Source organism: Barbus barbus (assembly GCF_936440315.1).
Source record: "Barbus barbus genome assembly, chromosome: 45".
In the NCBI taxonomy this organism is placed as follows: Eukaryota; Metazoa; Chordata; class Actinopteri; order Cypriniformes; family Cyprinidae; genus Barbus; species Barbus barbus.
In genome coordinates this window covers 22,639,837-22,646,594 of record NC_136723.1, presented here as the reverse complement: position 1 = coordinate 22,646,594, position 6,758 = coordinate 22,639,837, and the positions used below count along the sequence as shown (strand labels likewise).

Genomic DNA, 6,758 nt, shown 5'->3' with positions numbered 1-6,758 from the left:
CATAGTCTTTTTGGCCTCAGCATTACTTGCACCCTCCAATGCTTTAAAATACTGACAAAGCTCAAATTAAAATGCACAAAACTAGGTGTATTTTTTGCCCATCGACATTTATGAATGTGATATTTCCCAAACATAATAAACTAATTTGTCTTCTCTAAAGGCTTATCATAAAAAAATAAAATATTCCTGTCTTCTAATGTAATATAAATATAATATAAATCTCCTTAAAGAAGACTTTAAAATCACTCCAAAACTATTTAGTACAAATACAATCAACAAAAAAGACGGTAAATACTTTCATCATTCATATTTGAAGTCAATGTCTTTCTTAAACCTTTTTATAACCTCATTTACTGGATAAATACAGTGAATAATTTTAAATGAAGCCTCACGAATCTTATTGGTGATACAGTATCTCCTGGAGACCATAAAAGCCTCCTCCCACTGGGAATTCCTAACACTTTTAGCTGGGGGAGTCCTAAAGGGCCTACAAATCTGTCTAAGAAAGTTATTGTTGCATTTTCTATCAAGAATACTAACTCCACCTAACTTTATATTTCAATCAATAGCTATATTCAAATCAACAACATCAGTAGCACGCAACAACTGAAGAAGACCAGAAAGTATAGCACCTTTGCAGAAACTGGAAGTTTGATTTTATCTAAAAATTCTCCATAAGAGAGTAAACTACCCCCCCCCCCCCCCCCCCCCCCCCCCCGCCCAGTCCCAGGACGTGAACAGTCACATGTTGTCATCTGTCGGAATACACCATTGGACTATTTATTTTTAATTTTTTATGTGACACTTTTCTTTTGCACTAGATAAATTAAATAATACTTTTTTCAAAATAAATCGCTGTGATTGATCGATCCTAACCAGCGCATAAAAACAAAGTAATAGATACCACGTGACCACGCCTTGACCACAACATAAACATAAACATAAACAACATAAAAAAAGATATTTGTGCAATAAATATCATCATCACGAACTGCTCCTGTATCTGTGAACTCAGACTGAACTTATTGCGTGACCTGCACAACAACACTGTATGTATCATAGCATGTTCTGTAATAGTATCAGTGAGCGTATGGATCAATATTTGCACCAAACTGGAGTTTTGCCAGCCATTCATCACACTAAGTTCAATGATTCAGTCTGACAAACAAAAGCTCTTGTGTGCTGTACAACAATCAATGCTGTCTGCAGGCGAACCGAGCACTACGCCACTATTAATAAATATTCATTTTCAGTCTACTTAACGAAGACGGCTGGCACTGTAACATTCAGGTGGACTGTAATTAAATGCTTCACATATACAAATTTATAATGGAAAAGCAGGCGCAGTTATGCAATGAGCTATTGTAGCGAGGATATTGTAGTGCAATTTCTCATTCAGCTAATTTACCATTACATTAGTGCTAATGAAAGAGATGTACAGATTCACCATTAAGACTATCTGGATGAATGCACAGCTGTGGCTGTGTATATGCTTAACACACGTAAATTGGCATATTTCAGAAAATGTTTTTAATGCAAATACATAATAACAAAAATGAGGATAAGAAAACAACTAGGTGGAACAGTCTTGATGTGTTTTGAAAATTTCATTTAAATGTCACTGACGTCTGATGCTATTGACGTCAAACCTGACGTGACGCATCCGGAGGCGCCAAATTTGTACGCAAGAGAGATTTGAGAGCTGAAGTTTTGAGATGGTCCTCACAGCAGAACACAAGATCCAGGGGGCGTGGTTGGATCTAGAGCCAACTCCTCCCACCTTACATATACCTGAACCTACCCGTCTCCACCCCCTGATCCCTAAACCCACCCATCCCCACCCCTAAACCTACCCGTCTCCACCCCCTGATCCCTAAACCCACCCATCCCCACCCCTAATCCTACCCGTCTCCATCCCCTGATCCCTAAACCCACCCATCCCCACCCCTAAACCTACCCGTCTTCACCCCCTGATCCTAAACCCACCCATCCCCACCCCTAAACCTACCCGTCTCCACCCCCTGATCCCTAAACCCACCCATCCCCACCCCTAATCCTACCCGTCTCCACCCCCTGATCCCTAAACCCACCCATCCCCACCCCTAAACCTACCCGTCTCCACAACCCCCGATCCCTAAACCCACCCATCCCCACCCCTAATCCTACCCGTCTCCACCCCCTGATCCCTAAACCCACCCATCCCCACCCCTAAACCTACCCATCTCCACCCCCTGATCCCTAAACCCACCCATCCCCACCCCTAATCCTACCCGTCTCCACCCCCTGATCCCTAAACCCACCCATCCCCACCCCTAAACCTACCCGTCTCCACCCCCTGATCCCTAAACCCACCCATCCCCACCCCTAAACCTTCATTTTGTTGACAGTTCATTTTGTTGACAATCCCCAGTCCAAGGACGTTTTTTTTAATGCTTTATTTAGTAACAACTCACATAACGTGTAAAGATAATAACAGCAAGAAATCAATACAAAAAATTACAGATACAGTAATAATAATAAAAAAAACTGCTTAATAAACAACAAAAATTAAGAACTATATACAGAGGGGTATTGAAAACAAATCCATATCTCTAATTACAAAATAAATATAATACAATTTCAAGGCTTTACAACAATCCATAGTCTTTTTGGCCTCAGCATTACTTGCACCCTCCAATGCTTTAAAATACTGACAAAGCTCAAATTAAAATGCACAAAACTAGGTGTATTTTTTGCCCATCGACATTTATGAATGTGATATTTCCCAAACATAATAAACTAATTTGTCTTCTCTAAAGGCTTATCATAAAAAAATAAAATATTCCTGTCTTCTAATGTAATATAAATATAATATAAATCTCCTTAAAGAAGACTTTAAAATCACTCCAAAACTATTTAGTACAAATACAATCAACAAAAAAGACGGTAAATACTTTCATCATTCATATTTGAAGTCAATGTCTTTCTTAAACCTTTTTATAACCTCATTTACTGGATAAATACAGTGAATAATTTTAAATGAAGCCTCACGAATCTTATTGGTGATACAGTATCTCCTGGAGACCATAAAAGCCTCCTCCCACTGGGAATTCCTAACACTTTTAGCTGGGGGAGTCCTAAAGGGCCTACAAATCTGTCTAAGAAAGTTATTGTTGCATTTTCTATCAAGAATACTAACTCCACCTAACTTTATATTTCAATCAATAGCTATATTCAAATCAACAACATCAGTAGCACGCAACAACTGAAGAAGACCAGAAAGTATAGCACCTTTGCAGAAACTGGAAGTTTGATTTTATCTAAAAATTCTCCATAAGAGAGTAAACTACCCCCCCCCCCCCCCCCCCCCCCCCCCCCCCCCCCCCCGCCCAGTCCCAGGACGTGAACAGTCACATGTTGTCATCTGTCGGAATACACCATTGGACTATTTATTTTTAATTTTTTATGTGACACTTTTCTTTTGCACTAGATAAATTAAATAATACTTTTTTCAAAATAAATCGCTGTGATTGATCGATCCTAACCAGCGCATAAAAACAAAGTAATAGATACCACGTGACCACGCCTTGACCACAACATAAAAAAATATAATTTACACGAGAATAATTATATTTATAGATTTTAATATATATTTAGATGAAACTATATATAGCGAAGTGCTAAAAGAAAATTATTATTTAGACCCACTGTATTTAACCAATCACAGACCAGGTAAAGGCAGGTAAGTACCGCCCATATTCAGTTTGCGCGGTATGTTTGGTAAAGATTGTTTTGCTAACTAACTGCCACCAAAAATGCAGCATTATGAGGATTTCGTTTATGAAGGTTGACCAATTAGTAATATATTGGACCCCACAGCTCGTAAGTAAGCCATGTTAATCGTGTATGCAGCGTAAAACAGCATTTGAGCCGAAGTGTGTGGAGTCTGCGGTACGTTACTAACTAACTAGCCAAAATAATGACTGTTTTCAAACAGTATCTGGAGCATATATCACGCTACATACATAATTGTCCCGCACCAAATTCAAGCCGTTTATTGAGCAATTTTTCTAGGCGTGGCTTAGATTTCCACTGACCAAAATATCGAGATTGAGGTCTCTGCAGAGTAAAAGAGGGCGTTTCTGAATTTGTGGGTGTTTTCAAACTGCTGGGAGTTTCTCAATCATACAAACAAAATGATCCCCTTTACCTAACCCCACCCCTAAACCTACCATCACTATGACGTCAGCCAATCAGGACACATGGTCTAAAAACGCCTCGATCTGGTAACTCCCATTACTTTGCTGCAGAGACCTATACTTGAAAATATCATCCATTGAAAGTGCATTTAACAGTTTGCTCCGTTTTAATTGGACACTGAGAAAGTTTCGGGTCTGTTGAAAATCAGTCACTGGGCATCTCGGACCATTGACCGTGTCCTTTCATGTTTGTATTTACTTTCTTAATACATTGCATGGTTGATTTTCTTTAATGTAACGTTAGGCCTATTCTGCGTTGTTGCTAATTCTGCTGTTAAGTTAATTTGTGATGTTTTGCCATTGTCTTGATGTCTGATAATAAGTTTATGGAGTTTTTTTGTTTGTTTGTATAGAACACTTAACATTGGAACACAGAAATAAAATGCCATTTTCCCCTAGCAAATATAAAAAATACAATTTAACATTGATCACTTTTTTTGTGGCAGCCAATTTGGTCCAGAATAAAAAAAAAAATCCTTATTTGTTGAGTTTGGCACTGTACTTTCACAGCTGGAAGTGAGGTCATCATGGTGCTGATGTTTAGTACATCAAGACTAGGGAACTAGGGAATGGAATGAGACCCAGCAGCTGTTTTAGGATGTTGTTTGCACCTTTCAGAGGAAATTAGCCAACAATGGCTTAGTTGACTCAGCGTACTAATTACTGGTTTAATTACTTAATAACTGCACTGTAATAACATGAATTAATGCATGTCAAACTGTTTCATGACGTCTGCAATTCAGGGTGGAAAATGATCATTATGGCTGTTTTTGATGTAAGAAACCTTCACTAAAACTATAAGTGGACTTATTAAAAGCTACAAATTGATTAATATGACCTTTTTCATGATATTCTTGGTGACTTTGGCGCATCTTATGTGTGGACAACAGCCATGATCATTGAGGTTGTTTGGGTGGGATGCAGGAAATAGTTTTTTGATCACGTTATCCATTCAAAACAAACCTGACCTGCCATACTGTAGCAGATAGACTCTTGAATGCATGGCCAGCGCATCATACTCTTAAGAGAAGTCATTAAGGTCAAGGCCAAATTAGTACTTAATATGTAACCGATTTTTTACATTGCTTTTACACGATAGATTTCCCCTCAAATTGCTTTTTTTGTATGAACGGGAACTGTGTTGACAATAATTGCTTTTAACATGATACTGTACTTGCATATCTTTAAGCCATTTGGCTCAGAGAAAACCGATCTCTGCCCATAAATTACAGAGCTATTATATTGAATTTGTAGTTTTCTGAAGAGTCAGAGGGGAAATGACTATGTCGATGGTACACGGCACATATCGCATTTTCTCACGCCTTTCCCAACCCTTTGTGAGCTACAGACACGTAAAAACAACACCCACTGGCGCTCAAAGCTTGTCACTGTTTTCTTTGGGATAAGCAGAAACGCGTCAGCACAAGTTCACGTCGACTCTCATAGATTTTTTTCTTTCCCTGACGGGCTGTTTTTAACCCATTTCCTTGTTGCAAACAGTCACATCGTCTTTGCTCGTTTTATGCGATGCATGAGTTACAGTAGCTCATCCCTTGGGATGCTCAAAAGCGATAGCACAGAGTTTTTTTTTTTTTTTTCAAGCTGCAAAAAATAACTTCATTCCTTGCAGCTTTTGCACTCTGAACATGCGGTGGTTACAACTGTAATGCTCACACCAGCTGGATTGCTTAAACACTTACATGCAGCCTGTTTTGCATCATGGTTTGCATTGATCACAATCATAGCATGCTGAATATTTATACAAGGATTGGTTCCTTTTCTGCATTCCTTTGTTTGTTTGCAAGAATCTTATTTGGCCAGACACTCGAGTACCACAATTCCTTTGAGCCAAGACAAGACGCTGATATCGGCTGACAGGCCACACTCATGTTGTTACTAAATTAGGCCGATCTACATCAATATAATGGGTTTTGTGACAAGGCAAATTGCGTATCACAATGTTGTTTTTTGCTGTTAGTGGCCCCATTACTTATGATTCAATGGAACTGAGCAAACGCAGTGAGGTTTGAAACACACAAAACATTTTGGCAATTTCGGGAATCTAGAAAACAGCCACCATCGTGGACGCCGTTCTTTGTTGTTTGTCTTTCCTTTATGACTCCAGGGTACTGCTTAAATGTCACTGGCAAATGAGAGTTTGCTGTAACTTTTACTCGCCATTGAGAATTGAGATGAAAATGAATTCAAATCGAGGTAGCAAACAGAATGTAGAATTGTATTTTGAATTTGACAAAATGGAATGGAATTCATCAAATTACTGCTGTTAGTGTAGTTTTTAATAATGAGTTTAATTTTTCCTTATAAATTACTCATACATATGGACAGTTTTTAGAACAATTATAAAGTCAGCATTAAATAAATTCTGTCCCTGTTTCTAAATGCATGTTAAACTTATTGCGAACGATTTATCCATGTTTGTTTTTTTTTTTTTTAAACGTTTTTTTTTTTAATGACTTCATAATTTGAATCAAAATATCATGACTCCGTTTTCCTTTTATT

The 6,758-nt window shown here is 38.2% G+C and overlaps 1 protein-coding gene across 1 annotated transcript in view; it reads left to right on the top strand.

Moving 5' to 3' along the window:
• The first annotated feature begins 3,719 nt into the window (after window positions 1–3,719).
• LOC306864152 (3',5'-cyclic-AMP phosphodiesterase 4D-like) overlaps window positions 3,720–6,758 on the top strand; it is a 41,815-nt gene continuing 38,776 nt past the window's right edge. Inside the window, exon 1 of the mRNA XM_079407898.1 lies at window positions 3,720–3,861. The gene's annotated coding sequence lies outside the window, so the exon portion shown is untranslated. The remainder of the gene's footprint in view (window positions 3,862–6,758) is intronic.